Genomic DNA, 18469 nt, shown 5'->3' with positions numbered 1-18469 from the left:
ATTTATTAACCAGAAGTTTTGATGAACGTGGATTTCCACTGTGGGAACTAAAGTCGACTCTTTCTCTTGTTTTTTTCAGAGAAGGAAACCCAGACGGATGAACTCGCTGTGAGTTTTTAACAACAACATAATGAAATATTTTTATAGTTGGCACAGGTGATAATATACTGCAGCTCATTACAACAACACAAACTACAGCAAATGGATCTGAATCAACGCCTCTGTGACACAGAGTCGATAAAACTGAACATGATGAGTTCCAGATTAAAGGGCTGGTTCACCGACATTACATCAGACAGGATTTTTAACTGAACCCTCTGAACCCCACCATCCTGAAACTGATGTTTTCTTTGAAAACTCGCCAAAAATACACAATTTATCTGAACAAGAAACTGTAAAAACAGGCATTATTGTCGAAATTTGAAATTCCAGCAGTCCTTGAATAGATAAAAGGATAAGATAGTTTCCGTTATGAAAAAGTTACTTGTCAAACTTGTCAAAATCACTTAATTTTATATTGTATTAATTTAACTTTTTATCTTATTTTTAAAAAAAGTTAAGAAAAATAACTAGATTCTCTTAAAAACATTAAATTCTGCTCCTCAGCGACATTGTAAAGCCGTGATTGATTCTGCTGAGACGAACGGTCACGTGACAAATACTCACTGAAAATGTGTTTACACAGAGCTGAGGGGAGTGGACAAGAGAGGTTGGAAACACGTAAATAGTTTAATATGTACAATATGTGGAGACCAATTTTCTTATACAATATTTGTGAAAATTGTGGGCAACATGGCTTCAAAAGAAGCTCAACAAAAGTTACCAAGTCATCCCCGTATATATATCTGCCGACATGTTGCGTTTACATGTTTGTTTATATGAGAAAGTCACCGACGTTTGAGCCAAACTGGAGCCATAAACAGAGCAGAGTATTTCACCGTGGGCGGGGCTCAGACAGCTCCTCCACACACACACAATAACAGTTCATTGATCTCTGACAGGGTGTGTTTGCATTATTATGCTATATTATTATTTCATCAGTGGCATTAAATCAGATTAAGTGGGACTAAAAAGTCTGATTGTGTCGTGTTGTGTTTGACAGGTGCGTTATGATGTCGATGATGACACAGTGAACTATGAAAACATCAGACCTGCTGAGGGAGTTTGACCAACACTTCTGCCTCCATCACACTCCACCGATCAACAAAGAAAGTAAACTTTTCTCACCTGCAGTCAGTTCAGAACTCAGCAGCTGGATTTTAACTTCATTTATCAAGAAAAGAGAATTTAACTCTTGTTAACTTCATTAAATCGTCTTCCAGCTGCAGATTTCAGAGCTGATTTTAACATTTACTGCTTGTTGTTGAAGCTGCAGCAGCTTGAGCTCAGTGTAATTTCTTTGTGTGCAGAAAAAAACATTTTAATACATTTTTTGCCATTGTTGTTGACATATTTTTGTAAACAAAAAAAAAATAGAACAGTTTGAATCTACTGTTTGGGATTTTTTTTTATGTGTTTAAAGTCAGTAAGAGTTTTCTCTTTATTCTGCCTGATAACAATATAATCTGTAAATAAATAATTGGTCTTGAATGTTAAACTACATTGAATTCTATGTCTAAAAAATCCCCCCAAAAACTACACATTATATTGCTGAATGTAAAATTAAGTACATTTTCTGTTTAATGTAAAAAATAATGTGAAAAGAAATATTGAAGAAAACCCGTAAAACATTTAGCAGCAAAAATTGTAAAAAACAAAAACAAAATTTTAGTTATTCAACAGTTATATATTTTAAAATGTACAAAAAATCCATATATTTTTTAAAGAAATTATCTGTAAAATAACTTACAGCTGTTTACTGTTATTTGTCAGTAAGATTTTTTTTAATATCTTTTTAAAAACATTTTTTACAGTGTAATTTCCTCTTCACCTCTTGATAGAGTCACAACAAAGTGTTGTATATTTACATTCCATTTTATTCCAATTAAAAAAATTGTCAGAGCAATTCAACTTGTGTTTTGTCTGTGACTATGACTTATGAAAATGTGTTACACTTTACTTAACGCCTACAATGAAACATCATGATTAGCTATACTGCATTATAGATGCGTCTATATGAACCTCACTTTACTTAAAGCATACATTGATCATTTATTTATACTTATGGCATCCTATGAGTCCTTATAACAATTGATTGTTGAGGTGTGTGTATAGAGGGGTATGAGTAGTTGTAATGTATTATAAGCCTCATCAGTCAGCCTGTAGTTTATAACCAGTCAAGAGCACTCATAAGACACTTGGATTTATAAGTCATTATAAGCTATATTTATAACTGTTGATATAGTGCATCATGAAGCTTTATATGTGTTTATGAGTGCAGTCATAATGCATTATGATTGATTATAATGAGCATTATAATTCACTATGAATGCGCTCATAATGCACTATAGATGTAGTCTTCATAGAAAGTGCTACCAAACATTTTAATCTTTGTAAATTTAACTATAGACAACATCTGTTCCTCTTTCCTCTGTTGTCATCAAACTATTAAGAGTGCAAAACTCCTCCTTAAAGCAAAGTACATTATCTATTTCCTGTGATCAGTAAAGTGTTGCTTTATGATTGTGGCTTTTTTCCATTTGAACTCTTATCATAGTGACTTTTGTAATTAAAAAAGTCTTCACTTATTCAGCTGTTTAATAAGTTTATTGACATTTCACCTCCTCTCAGTCGGCTCAGACTTTACTTGGATAAAAAGAGACATAAATGAATGAATTACTGCAAAAACAAACATGAGCAGGTCAAGCTTAACTGAACAAAATATTAAATAAAGATAAAATATTAAATAAACTGCTCGACTGTGATATACAGTTATTTCATGTGAAATACAACCCCAATTTGGCAATACATGTAATAATGGCAATACAGACAACACATACATATGAAACTCAAATAGAAATACACTCATATCCTGTTATCTAAGATTAGCACATTACTGAGCACAAGAAAGTTCATGACGACAACTTCCTCAAGCAAAATGTGTCATATTTTTATGCGATTATATTTTAAGCATCTACCCGTCCACGTGTTGCATTATGACTTCCCCTTTTTTCCTTTGCAACACAAGTTAACTTAAGACATCCCCTTTTAAGTAAGAAGCTATTTACAATCATCCATCCTGGACATGATCACTAGAAACATGAACAGAGATCAGCAAAGACTCTGTTACTTCAGTGTAGCATAGAGGTTGCCTGGATCAGCAGAGGAAGCGTTCACCGTGCTGTAGGTCACTGCATCTACGTCATCATCACGTTTTCTCCCAATCTTGATAGAAAAAACAAGATGTAAATGACACAAAAGGATACTGCACTACTTAACCAACCAAAAAGCATTAACAGTATCCAACACAAAGCAACATTAATGGTCATGCTCTCAGATTTCACATCTTTCTCATTTTTTGTGTTTTTGTTTTTTCTCATTTTTTGTGTATTTTTTGCCGTGATTGGCAGAGAGAGGCCGCCGGCTGGAGCTCATCCTCCTCCTCCTCCTCCTCCTCCTCCTCCTCCTTCTTCATGTTCAACAAATGGTTTATGGTGAAAGTGCAAGAAGAGTTTTCCAGATTTGACTCTGACCGATGGTGAAAAACTGCAGCGACATGAAAGCTCAGCAGTCATGAATTACTGTAAAGATTTGTTTTATAGAAAGACGCTCAACTCTGAGTGCAGTTGCATGATGTAACATGCATAATGTTTCCATTTGTGCATGAAGAAAAACTGGTTTAAAAGAAGGGAAAAGTAAAAATACACATAAGTGCACATATGCACGCAAATGCTCTTGGAGAAAAAAGTTTAATTACTGTTATAGAAACATGCAGCAGTAGAGAGCATTGATCCCAACAAACAGTTTAGAAGTTGTTTGCTTTGTGATACAAGTGATAAGCAAAGGGTCTGTTGGAAAAATGATACCAAAAATCATTTTGTTCACTTCCAAAAACTACAAGGTGGCGGCCAAAAATAAATTGTAGCATGCAAACTTGCATGTGTAACTGCAGACAGAGTTGCTAGAACTTCTCACTTCGCTTTGTATTTGAAGTTGCACAAAGAACAGTAAGTCAAAGCTAGTAAAAGACTCCTCAAAGAATCATCACTAGCACTTGTTGATGCACTAATAGCTCTTATTGCACTATACCTTGATTGTTTGTTTTTATTCTTCCTGTAAGTCGCTTTGGAAAAAAATGTCTGCTAAATGACTAAATCTAAATCTAAAAGATGCATTTTTAATGTTGGTTTAACAGGTAACTATGCTGCAGCATTCAAAGCATTCGTGGTTTTTGTAAAGTGCATTATGACTTGTTTAGGACTCAAAACTCAAATGTGAGACTTGGGACTTGACTTGGAAGTGAGGTGGACAGGTGGTTATGTGCAGCGTCAGCAGAGATGGAGGCGTTGTACTGGAAAAATGATACCAAAGATAATTTCATTCACTTCCAAAAACGACAAGGTGGCGGCCAAAAACAAATCGTAGCATGCAAAAACAGACGGAGACGCCAGAACTTCTAACTTTGTTTGACATTTGAAGTTGCACAAATAACGTTAGAGTCCAGTCAAATATTAGTTAACAAGATGATGCTTTGCTAATGTTGGTTTCACAGGTAACTATTCTGCAGCATTCAAAGCAAAGGTTACTGTAAAATGAATATATTAATGGGATTACTTTTGCAGAATAGTGCATTACGACTTGTTTAGGACTACAAACCCAAATATTAAGTCTTAGAAGTGAGATGGATTAATGGTTTTGTGCAGCAGCAGCAGCAGAGATGGAGGCGTTCTACCGGAAAAATTATACCAACGTTAATTTTGTTCACTTCCAAAAACTACAAAGTGGCACAACACCTCATGTAACTGCCTGAAGAGTGATGAGGTCGAACCTAGACGCCAAATCTAACATGTTCTGCTGTTCCGGTAAACATACACTGCAACGTCTGACTGAACTTCTAACTTTGAAGTTGCACAAATAACGTTAGAGTCGAGGTGAATTTTATTTAGCAAGATGATGCTTTGCTAATGTTGGCTTGTCATTACTTTTGCAGAAGAGCATGCAACAACTTGTTTAGGACTCCTAACTCAAAATTCAAGACTTTGGACTTGACTTGCCAGTGAGATGGAGAGACGGTTTGGTGCAGCGTTGGACTGGACCGTTGAAGAAGGAGCTGAGCCTTAAGGGAAAGCTCTGGATTTACCGGTCCATCTATGTTCCTACTGTCAACTCTGGTCCCGAACTTTGGGTAATTAGATTGCGGTTTCAACCTCAGTCATCCGGAGGGAGCTCGGAGTAGAGCTGCTGCTGCTGCTTCGTGTCGAAAGGAGCCATGGCATTAACCCATTAAAGCCGGGAAAGAGGATACATCGTTTTGTCGTATTTGTAGTTTTTTTCCACATATTTTCGGTCTCTTGGCCAATGAAATGCATCAGAATACATGTGGGAGTGTCGCAATGCAACATGGGACTTTTCCAGAACTGAAATCATCACCAAAAAAAAGACACAAAATGACCCAAAAAAAGACACAGAATTACCAAAAAAAGACACAAAATTATTTTAAAAACACACAGAATTACCCCAAAAAGACACAAAATTACCAAAAAAGACACAGAATTACCCCAAAAAGACACAAAATTACTAAAAAAAAAGACACAAGATTACTCAAAAGACAGAATTACCAAAAAAAGACACAAAATTACACAAAAAAGACACAAAATTACACAAAAAAGACAGAATTACCAAAAAAACACACAAAATTCCCCCAAAAAGACACAAAATTACAAAAAAAAGACACAAGATTACTCAAAAGACAGAATTACCAAAAAAAGACACAAAATTACACAAAAAAGACACAAAATTACACAAAAAAGACAGAATTACCAAAAAAACACACAAAATTCCCCCAAAAAGACACAAAATTACAAAAAAAAGACACAAGATTACTCAAAAGACAGAATTACCAAAAAGACACAAAATTACACAAAAAAGACAGAATTACCAAAAAAACACACAAAATTCCGCCAAAAGATACAAAATTATTAGAAAAGACGCAGAAATACCCAAAAAAAGACACAAAATTATTAAAAAAGACACAAAATTACACAAAAAAGACACAAAATTACAAAAAAAGACAGAATTACCAAAAAAAACACACAACATTACCCCAAAAGACACAAAATTATTTAAAAAAAGACACAGAATTACCACACAAAAAAAGACGCAAAATTATTTTTTTAAAAGACACAAAATTACCCCAAAAAAGATACAGAATTACCAAAAATGACATAAAATGACTTTAAAAAAACTTCAGGTTTTAGGGGGTTATTTTAAAATCGCCCATAGGTTTTACAGGCATTTTTTCCAGGCGTTTTAGGCCTAAATGGGTTAAGTAAAGATGCCTCCTGTAAGAGGTGTTGTAGTTCACATCAAACTGGTAGGAGGCCCCAGGGAAGACCCAGAAGACGCTAGAGGGACTCAGCTGGCCTCAGGGACCTCCAGGAGGAGCTGGAAAACGCTGCTGAAGAGAGGGACGTCTGGGATACTTAGTCCCTGCAACCCAGTCCTGGAGAAGCAGATGAATAGATGGACTGGACTTGCATGCTGTTATAAGAATCCATTAACTCTGTGGAGTGTCCTGGAGCTCCAAATAATCCAGACTTGTTGCCTCCATCCAGATTCAGTTTGATGATGATATACCAAGTAAAACTGGAGACAAGCTCAAATAGATTTAGTATCAAATGATAGAACTGGATGGAACCCTCTTATATGTTAGATTTGACACCTTTGGTCACATTTGTAACATTTAAAATTGTGTTTTGAAAGTAAAAAAAAAGATTCAAAATGACATTTTATGTTGGACTAAAGGACTATAAAAGACAAAAAAAGACCAAAAAAAGAGACAAAATGACAAAAAAAGACACGAAATTACTTTAAAAAGACACAAAAAGACTAGAAAGAGAAACAAAATGACCAAAAAAAGACACAAAATGACCAAAAAAAAAAGACACAAAAAGACAAATGACCAAAAAAGACACAAAATGAGAAGACAGAATGACAAAAAAAACCCACAGAAGACACAAAATGACCAAAAAAGACACAAAAAAAGAACACAAAAAGACACAAATGACCAAAAAAGACACAAAATGACTTACAGAGACATGAAAAAGATTCAAAAATGGACAAAATAGACTACATAGAGTTAAATCATGTGCAAATTTAATAAAATCAGTGCTTGTTGTGAAACGACTTCAGGGATTATTGTCACTTTAATTTATTGGGAGTCTGTTTAGCTGACTGAGGACAGCAGATTAGAGGTCTGAGGTGTTTAATGGAGACTCTGGATTGAGTGCAAAGATTTGTAAAACAATGACTTGTCTCACCTCTGGATATCAGCTCCAGACTGCAGGCTAAACAGCCTGTAGTGGAAACAAAGAGTGTTCCTTTGAGTCATTAAGCCAGACTGTTATTATGAGAGAGAGAGAGAGAGAGAGAGAGAGAGAGAGAGAGAGAGAGAGAGAGAGAGAGAGGGAGCAGACTTTCCATGAGTCGCCGTGATGAGGCGAGGACTTCCTGCCGGGTCAGAGCGGACCGGAGCCAGCTCATGACATCGCAGCTGGTCCGGGTCCAGAGAGATCTTTCCATGTGAGCTTTATTACAGCTGGTGGATGTTTCTGCACACAACAACGGAAACTTTGTTCTCTTCAAGAGAAAAAGTGTTAATGTGACGGGACTGTGGCACGTTTTAGAAAGATCAAAAAGTAGGAGAGCTGCACGATCAGAGGTGGAAAGAAACTAAATACATTTACCATACTGCACTAAAGAACAACTCTTTCTACTTTCTACTGTCTGTAGTTTTTTACGTGTATCTGACAGCTGCAGTTACTTTGTAGATATTTTACTATTTTATATGTTGGTCTTGGAAGCCATGATCACCGTCTGCCTGCAGAACTTCATTTCGGGCCCAAAAACTTCTAGAGGAGATCGTCTGAGTCATTTGAGGCGAGAAACAGGCCGTTCTGGAACACAGTATTTATCATATCTCACGAATTTCACCAGCAATTTTCCTCCGATCGTAGGTCGTGCTTAGGTTTAGCTGTTTTCAACCAAGCGGCAACCTCCTGGTCTGAGCAGGAAGGCAAACCAGGAAGTGCTATAAGCTGCATTGTACCGAAAATTCCAGCAGGGGGCGCTGACGGTGGCTGTAGAAGCATTTGGGTCCATTCATTTCAATACAAAATGAGAAAACTTTTCACTTGATTTATTACCTCAGAATCCTCTCAATCACTAGTAAAAATCTGCTTCAAGACAATCAGATGTTAATAGTGTCAATAACGGCCCCATTTAGAAGAAAATAGAAGACAAAGAATCGTATGATTTGGGGCGGGGCTACCTTTGATTGACAGGTCACTAACAAGGCGAGCCGTCATCAGGAGAGAAGCAGAACAATGCGTATCCACGGCAACGTGTCAATAAAGTTATATATAACGTTATATAGATATAAAAAAGGACGTTTAGCGGTGTGGTCTCATAACTTTGACCCTTTCACTGTATTTTCACTTAATGACTTAATGATTTTGTTCATTAAAAATGTCTTGTTCAGCGTTTGGTTATTTATACAGTCTATGTTTTCAACATGGCGGCTGGGTCTCATTTTACAGCTAAACAGTCACTAAACTGGAAACATTTTAGGCAACAAATAGACAAAACAGTAACAGTACAGTCATGTTTGAGAATTGTTGAGAGCTGGGTCATAAACTCTGACTTTACAGGTAAAAAATACACTAAAATATGTTTCTGAAAACATTTTAGGCGAGAAATATGTCAAACAGTAGCAGAATGTTGGTTTATATTTGACCAGCACCAACTTGTTTGACCATTTGATCTGACTTTTGTGAGCTTGATGCTCTTTGTTGGATGGACGTTATTTGCTCGAAGTTTTAAGGAGTCTTGTATATGCAAATTCAGATATTGCCATCTCAACTTGCTGTGTCATATCCATCATCCAATGCCCATCGGATCTTCTGCTCTCCACAGAAAATAAAAAGGATCTGTTGACTTCACATACATCGATTTCTACCTCAACAGTCAGTCTGAGAATACTCGGCAGCCTCTTGCTCGGTCACTCTTTTCATTTTTCTTCATCACCGTCCTCTTCTGCCTCTTCGCCTCTGCAGTGAAGTCTGTACAGGTGAAGCTCCGGTGCTTTTGGCATAAAAAGAAGGAGGTATGACATCAGCTGGAACAAAGTATTCCATAATTTAAATATGTATTTCTGCAGGTGGAAATCTTGGTCATGCTGCATAAAAGTTCTGCAAGTTTTTAGAGATTTCTGTGCAAATTTTTCAAATGGAAATGCGTGCAAGGTGAGAAACATCCTTAAGATTATAATTTAAAGGCCAAGTTTGAGATATTAAATGTCGGATTTTCTCCAGTTATTTGATAAAACACACGTGTACAGGAATATGCACCATTTAAGAGCAATATCGGCTAGAATAAATGTTTTATAAACTGGATTTCGACACGCGGCATGTGAAGTCTTTGTTCTCCAGCAGCTGCAGACAGAAATCCTTTTAATGCAATCTGATCATTTCCAATAGGAGAACTCCGCTCCATAAATCATTAGTCACTCTCCGCCACATTGAACCACTTCTCTGATGTTTACGTGTTCCCCACCCTAAATCCTAAATCTCCTTTTTCTGTGCAGGAGAAAAATCGACGAGCATCAACAAACTGCTGCCACGTGTCCGGTTCATCAGGCTCGTCGCTTAAATGTTCTCAGGAAAACGTTCGAGAAAAAAGCCTCTGTGCTGTTTTTATACCAGGGTCGCTTTAAAATCATAAATGCTTCATGTAAACTCAATGAACTGTGGCATGCTTTACATCACTGTGACACAAATAGTGAAGCAATAAGACTCTTTCTGTGGTTGCAGTGAGGCAGTAAGTGTAAAGTTCAGCCAGGTTTTTTTTTTCTTCCTCTGACTCAAACAGTTCATGCAGAGTGGTTCACATGCAGGAAACACTGATGACTGGCTATTTAGTTGGTGGAGGGCTGCAGATCAGCTCTGGTGCTACATTTTTTACCTGATTTTACTCCAGAATGTATCAAAAAATTGTCAAAAATTGCTCCAGAATCCCACATTAAGACACCAAGACCTTGAGGAGCAGCAGAGAAAAATCCAAGATGAGATTTGGTTTAAAAAACTTTGGATTTTCTGGGTATTTCTGCAGGAATTGCAGTTTGTCAACAGGCAGACAAGCAATCGAACATATATTGGGATTAAAGTTTCCCTGAGTTTAAATGGATTTGTCCTTTCCAGCTCTGCCTCTTCAAATGTTGGATGTTTGGACTGTTTAACAGTTTAAAACATCATGATTAATGTATATAAAAAGTCCATTCTCATGCTCAATTATGTGTCTCAAGTCGTTTCAGCAATTATTGGATTGATACCATTTGTTACAGAGATTTGGTGCCAAATGTAACCCTTTTTATCACTCAAGAATTAGTTTATTTCATTACTATTTAGACCAACAGACCTGAATTAACTCAATCAGAGTGAATCCAAAGATTTGAGTCTCATTGGCATCGACAAAACCTGTTACAGGATGAAAGTTTCAGTTTCAGAAGAGTCTCAGCTTTACACTCAGACCCCATTTATGCAGCTCACAGACTGTTTAGGGACCCCAGAATGCACAAATATTTAATAATGCATGAAAAAAAATGCATGCTATTAGCATTAAATGGGCATGTCTGCAAAGAGGAGACTTGTAGATTCCCACTGAACCCTTTTTTATTCAGATATCTTGAGGTTAGAGTTCAAGGGACTGCGTTTGAATTTGGGCATGTCTGTTTTTTCCTTTCTAACATTTTGGCAAACTTTGGAGCATCATTTCACCCAATTCCCAACAAGACACCTTTACATGACTGGTACCAATGGATTCCTCAGGTCTTCTAGTTTCATATGATACCAGTATCCCTCTAAAGCCTTTGGAAGAAAAAAGTAAGGCAGTCAGAAGGAAACATCCTCCTTTCATTGGTTTTACTGACACAGAAACTCCATGAAAGAGTCCACATCCTACAAAATAAAAGTCTTACAGGTCTTATAGAGCTACTCATCATGCAGGAGAATATAAAACGTTCAGCTTCTTCTTCATGTGAGACAATCGGCTGATCATCAAGAGTTTAACTGACAGGAAAATAAATTACTTTTGACTCCATGAGACCACCAACAACCTATTTACTGCCAAAAATATATACTGTATATAGAACTCTGATTTACAAGCTGCGGTCCACTTGTTACTGGTCACTGTGAGGCCGAAAGAAAACCAAAATCGAACTTTTCCACTCTGATTGCAACCAAAGAAAACAAACTGTGGAGTTGATGACATCCTGAGGGGGCCGGTCAGGTCCAGGTCCCACTCAGACCCTCACAGATGACATCACAGCTGGTGGTTGTTGTTGGAGGTCGGGACGGAGACTAAAGAGCCACTCGGGGGGGGATGAGGTTACAGATTTAGCCCTAAATACGAAGCACGTAACTGTCGGATGTTTGTTCTGTCGGCTGCAGAGATGATAAACGTGGTGACGCTTGGAGTCGGACGCCAGAGCCGGATTAGTGCCGCTGCATCGTCCAGTAATTGTGATTTGAATAAACTCATCAACATTCCTGCAGCAGAACCTTCAGCTGGCTGCTTCTTTTTCTCTGCAGGACACAAGAAATAGATGCTGTTCAAACCCACAGGGCTCCATGTGGAGTTATTAACCCTTTGATGCACAACATGGTCTAAAGTGACCCAGTGACAGAGTTTTTATGTTCTTTATCTTTGCAATAAATTATTTTCATCATTCAGTATTCCAGGTTTTCCTCAATTAGTTTGTTTTTGATCATCATACATCCTAATTTTATGTTTTCCTTTATTCATTTTTTAATAAAATCCCTTTTTGTGTCACTACTCTTCTAATGCACAACATGGGGAAAAATGACCCATATCCATTTTTTTAGCTAAGTAGCTTGTTAAGCTAACTAATTAGCTAACTTCTTGGCTAAGTAGCTTGCTAGGCTAACTACTTAGCTAGCTTCTTGGCTATGTAGCTTGCTAGGCTAACTACTTAGCTAACTTCTTGGCTAAGCATCTCCTGCATCCCTTCAAAAATCTACGTCTATGACAACGTCTTCTTTGTCAGACTGTCTGAAGCAGGGGTCTCAAACTCAAGTAACCTGTGGGCCGCTGGAGACAGTATCAACATGACCAAAAAAAAAACCTAAATTACCTAGAAAAGACACAAAATGCCCAGAAAAGACACAAAATTATTTTAAAAAGACATAAAAATGACCGAAAAACACCAAATAACTTTAAAATGATAAAAAAAATACAACAAATGACAGAAAATACACAAAATTGCCAAAAAAGACACAAAAATGAACAAAAAGACAAAAAATGACAACAAAAAAAAACACAAAATGACAAAAAATACACAGAATTACTTTAAAAGGAAACAAAATGACAAAAAAGACACAAAATTACTAAAAAAAAACACACAAAATGACTGAAAAAACACTAAATTACTTAAAAAAGAAACAAAATGAACAAAAAAGACACAAAATTACTAAAAAGACACAAAATTACAAAAAAAGACACAAAAATGACTGAAAAAACACTAAATTACTTTGAAAAGACAAAAGAAAATCACAAAAAATAGACAGAATTACCAAAAAAGACACAAAAATGACCAAAACAGACAGAAAATGACAGGGGAAAAAAAATAGTTAGAAAAGACACAAAATTACCAAAAAAGTAATTAAAGGGACCTTCCACACACAACACGGTAAAGTGCCATTCATATAAAACTCACATTAAACTTTCATATCAAGGTGGGGCCACAAAATATAATCACGAGGGCCACAATTGGTCCGCGGGCCGCAAGTTTGAGACCCCTGGTCTGAATGAAAGCAGGACAGTTTGAACACAGGTGTGTGTGTGTGTGTGTGTGTGTGTGTGTGTGTGTGTGTGTGTGTGTGTGTCTACCTGCACACCATTCCTGTGTTTCTGTCTAAGTGAAGCTTGTGTAACGTGTCTGAGCTCTGAGCTCGTCTTCTGCTGCAGCTGCTTTATGAAGCAAGGTTATAATAGTTTGGGATTTTTCATTAGTTTTAGTTTTAATTTTGTTGTAAATTCTTTGTTTTAATGAGTTTTTAGAGTGAGTTTGCTAGTTTTAATTAGTTTTTATTTTTGATAAAATGCTTAGTTTTAGTTTAGTTTTTATTAGTTTTAGTGTTTTTGTGTGTTTAGTAAATGTTTCTTTTATTTCCTTTGTCTGATCCATCTCCAATAAGTTTACTAAATCATAAAACCAGATAGATGAAATAGATTTCATATCAAACAAAAAGGTTTACGTATGAAAAAAGTTGACAAAGACGAAAAACGAAGGACATTTTCACTATAATTTTAGTTAGTTTTAGTTAGTTTTGTAACCACAAAATGCAATTTCAGTTAGTTACCTTTTTAAAAAAAAAACTCTTTTAAACTTTAAAAACTTTTATTTTTATTTCAGTTAACCAAAATGTTATTTTCGTTAACTATAATAACCTTGTTATGAAGCTCTCTCTCTGCCTTTTCAGTGTTAAAAATCCACATTCAGACTGCAGAGCGGGCTGTAAAAAAGCTGCTGGGTTTACAGCTAAAATCAGCCTGTTTCCATATCATTGTGCACCACAGAAGGACTCTGTTTCCTGGAAATAAACATATTATTAAAGAGTCAAATTATCACCTTTTAATCTGCTGGAATATTTCTCCCACTGTATTTTAAAGTGTAACAGTCCTCCTGCAGCACAGGATCAGCTCCTCCTCTGACAGAGAAATGTACAGCGAGCATCCAGGCTGCCTGCTTGTGTGAAACCTCCACTGATTCCATATTTCCCTCATTAGCGTGCGGCGTGCGGCCCAGAACCATCTGCGTCCCATTAACGGTGGCAGCCAGAGAGGCTCGACGCTCACACAGACTCAGCCATGTGAAAGCCTCTATAAAAAGTTTCCCGTTGTTACCTTTGTGTCATGGAAAGTTGTCGTTGGGGAGAAGTTCACTCCGGGAGGTTTCTTCTTCTTTCCCTGAGCAACACTGACACCTAGTGGTGGAGCTGGGAACAGCAGGGGGCTGGAGAATGTCATTTATCAGGGGAAAAATGCCAATAAATAATTTTAAAAATACATTTTTAGTGATTATAAAGTCTTTTGAGGGACATTACCTAGTTAAAAAGGTAAACATCTTATTTTAGATATTTTAAAATATACAATCCGAATCATAAATACTGTATTGATCCGAAATAGAAATAAGTATGTTAATAAAATAAGATTTAAAAAAAAACGTGCAATACTAAATATTTAAAAAAATGTATATAAAATACAAAATCAACATTGTTAAGTAAATAGAGATATGTACAAATAGAAATATGGAAATATAAAATTAAATTTGAATTAAATAGATATTTACAAGTATGTATTTATGCAACGTCACTCAATGAATAATGAAATGACTGCATTATTGCATGATTTTTTTTATAGAAAGTCAGTATTGCACAGATATAAACAAATACAACCACATTGTTTTTTTAAATACAATATTTATATGTTAACGTGTATTAAAATATTTATTCAAAAAGGGACAGTTCATCCCTAAATAAAAAATATTCCTCTTACCTGTAGTTTATTTATCAGCATGTTTTTCAGCTCCATCAGGAACAATTATCTTTTTATAAATCAAATAAATAAATATATAATAAATTAAAGCAGTATAATTTTGGTTACAGTCTGTTAAATTATCCAATCATAATTTTTTTAATATATATATATATATATTTTAATACATTTATAATTAATTTTTCCTTTTTACCACATAGTTATTTTTTTATTCTATTTATTTTATTTTCTATTTTTCTATAAAAGTATATAAAATATATGCCCTATAACTATGTTAAATTAATTAATTAAAATAAATAAATACATTTGAATAAAAAGGCTCCATGGTGTAATCATAATATAAAATATTTTTTAATAAAAGGAAATCCTGCTTTAAGATGATATGATTCTCTCTGGCAGTTATATTGTAGGTTAACAAGTTGCTTTAACTCTTTATTGGGCTTCCTTTATGCAAACAAACATATTTTATATCCTTTAAATGTCCCTCATATTATTAACAGACAACACACAAACATAAGTACTTATTGATTAGAATAAGTGAGAGAAAACTTTCTTTGTCTGTCTTTTATCATATTAACTCTGGAAATGTGCTCTACCAATGACGCTGCCATGCTTTGGCCTATAAACTCAGAGTTAGAACTCATAAAGACGGAGAGTCTGCAGCCATCGAGCCTCAGGAGACGAAGCTGACGAAGGTTGAACCGGTTCAAACTGATTCTGTTTTCTTTGTCGAGTCCTGCAAGAACTTGTGACTGGACGAATGTGTTCAAGCCAACGAGGAAAACTGTAAAAATGTGGTTGTTCTCAGTTCTTCTGATTGGCCGTCAGCTCGTGTTGAAGGTGATCCTGATCTGTGTGAAGGGATGAACTCTTAAAAAGGCTCTTTAAAGGTTTCATTGTTGTGAAAAGTAAACAAATAAGGGGTCTTTAAAGTGGACCGATAACTAGTTGGGGTTTACATGACTTAAGGAGAGATTAATGTCAATTTGAGAGTCATTTTTAAGATATTATTATACTTTCGTCTAGGTTTTTTGCTCATTATTACCTCCATTATTACCAGTTTTTAGTTTGATTTGTTTGTTTGCAGGATAACAGTTTGGATTCTTGAAGCTTCCTCCAGTAGTTTAACACAAACTCTGGTCTTTTTCTTAACCTTAACCAAGTAGATTTATCGCACAATGTTTACATGTTGTGGTGAGATCCGGTAAAGATAATAAACTTTATACAAGTTAAAATGGGGAATCCTTACTGGTGTTTGGTGAATAGTTCTCTAATGATCTAAAGTTAGTCTTTTAGTAGTTTAACACAAACTCTGCTCTTTTTCTTAACCTTAAGCAAGTAGGTCCATTGCACAAAATTAACGATACAAACTGTTGTTTCTGAGTCGTCTTGAGATCATAGAAACTTGTTTGTCGTAAGTTCTTTAGGGTTCATCATCAGCCAAGAAAGACTAATGTTGGATTAAATGTTGGAGCGGATATAAATCACACAAAGTATTTTTCACTTTTGTTTAGGATGTCTGTGCTCTCTGAGTGCCCTTCTACTTTTCGTGTGTTTTTTTTTTGGCGCTCTAATCTTTATCCCAAATACTCTAAACTGCTGATCAAAAAATAAATCTATCTATTGATGAAAGACTTGTGTCTGTCCTCAGTCCTTCCTATCATGGAATCAGTAAGAAAATAAAATCACCACTTCTCTTTGTTTCCCTCTGATTGGGGACTAAAAGTCCTGATGTGATTTTCTTCTTCTTCTCCTTTTCAGATTTGTATCCAATAGAAACAACCTCCTCCGGTCCACGATCGGCTGCCGATTGAAGCCAGATGTCTGCAGCTGCACGTTTCAGTGACTCATCTCTGTCTTGAAATATGGTAGCGCCGGCGCTGTGTAATTGTGACATTCTTGCATTGTTTGATGTCCATGAGAACGAGCGGCGCGGTCTGCAGTGCATGTGTTGACTGAGTGTACCGTACATGTGGTGCAGCTCTGCCTGCTGACAGATGATGCATCGGAGGGCCCGGTGTTTGGACTTTAGGAGCTCTGCGGAGGAAATATTTTGCCTCTGCGCTGGTATTTATACTCAGACAGGATCTGGTACACAGGGTGATCCTCAGGGCTGAGCGATGAGCGCCGGTTTGATCTGCGCTCAAAAACAATCCAAACTCTTCTCCTGCAGAGAAAGTGAGAATTTCACACTTTTGTTTTTGCAGCTTGGCATGCTACAAGTTTGGGTTTTTCCAAAGTGTCTCCGGATGGTGAAGCTGGTCCATCCAACACTGTGTCTTGAATTAAATATCTCAACAAACATCAGACGAATTCACATGAAATTTTGGAGGGTAACGTCTACTGACCAGTGATTCTGACAGGTTTTTAACTCATTGAGACCCACATGTGGTCGTTTTAACAAGTTTCATGGGGAGGAATAAGGTCCTTAGAGTCACTCCCAAGCTGCAATGATGGTGCAGAAATGCCAAGATTGCACATGCAGAAAACCTGGAAACACTGACCAATCTGAGCAGATTTCACTTTTTTTGTTTTTAGATGTTAGGTTTAAAGAGACGGACGCCAAAATATCTCAACAAACATCGAACAGATTCACATGAAAATTTGCAACAGAAAACTGTGGATGACGTCTACTGACCAAGGATATTGACAGGTTTTTAACTTAGTGAGACCTGGTCATTTTAACAAGTTTCATGGGGAGGAATAAGGTCCTTAGAGTCACTCCCAAGCTGCAATGATGTTGCTGAAACGTCAAGATTGCACATGCAGAAAACCTGGAAACACTGACCAATCAGAGCAGATTTCACATTTTTCACATAATAAAGTTTGTGAAGTTTTGCACATAAATCTGTGTTCCCAGGTTTTTAACTTAGTGAGTGTCACAGGTGGTCATTTGAACAAGTTTCATATATAGAATGCGGTTCTTACAGTCACTCCCCGGCTGCAATGATGGTGCAGAAAACCTGGAAACACAGACCAAATAGAGTAGATTTAGCTTTTTTTGAAAGGGCAGATTTAAAGAGATAGGCACTAATATGGAGCGTTTTATGAGTACCGGGGGTTTTTGTACTTTAAAGCATTAACATGCTCAAGTAGATGTAATTGAGTCTTTTTTTTTTCAATTGAATTTTGTTTATTTGTTTCCCCTTAACAAAACTTTTTTTCGTGTTGTGAACTTCCCCAAAAAATAATTATTTTCCGCCTGTAAAAAAAGTCATGAAATGAAGCACTCTCTCCTTTCTATTTATCTTCACTTTTTTTCAGTTCAAAACCAAAATATGTTGATGTATACTGTTATGTAACAAGTTTATGAACCTGTTGGTCAAGCCTACGTTACTTACAACCTATAAATTTAACTTTAAATTGAGTTATGCATTCAGAGTTAGCTAACTCAGCCTTATGCCAGTTGAAGCATTTTTTTGTTTTTGTTTCTCTCTCTTTTATGCTGATTTGAAATTGTGTTACCTCATGTGTCATGTGTAGTTTGATTGTGGTTTATGTGAATTTTAATTTTATTTGTCATTGTAGGGGGTGGATAGTGGCTGTCTGGCTCCTGGGTGTAACTCCTGTGTTTTTTCCTTTTCTGTGAAGAATAAACCTCACAGAACTGCGTTTCACTTATTTCCACACAACACAACACAGAGTGTGAGAGCAGAAAGCCGTCTGCTACATAGACACCCAAAATACAAGTACAAACCTGAAAATAAGCCCTTCAAATCGTAAAAAACGTTTCTTTTTA

The sequence above is a fragment of the Centropristis striata genome, chromosome 18, assembly GCF_030273125.1.
Source record: "Centropristis striata isolate RG_2023a ecotype Rhode Island chromosome 18, C.striata_1.0, whole genome shotgun sequence".
Taxonomy (NCBI): Eukaryota; Metazoa; Chordata; class Actinopteri; order Perciformes; family Serranidae; genus Centropristis; species Centropristis striata.
Note: the sequence above shows the minus strand (reverse complement) of the source record.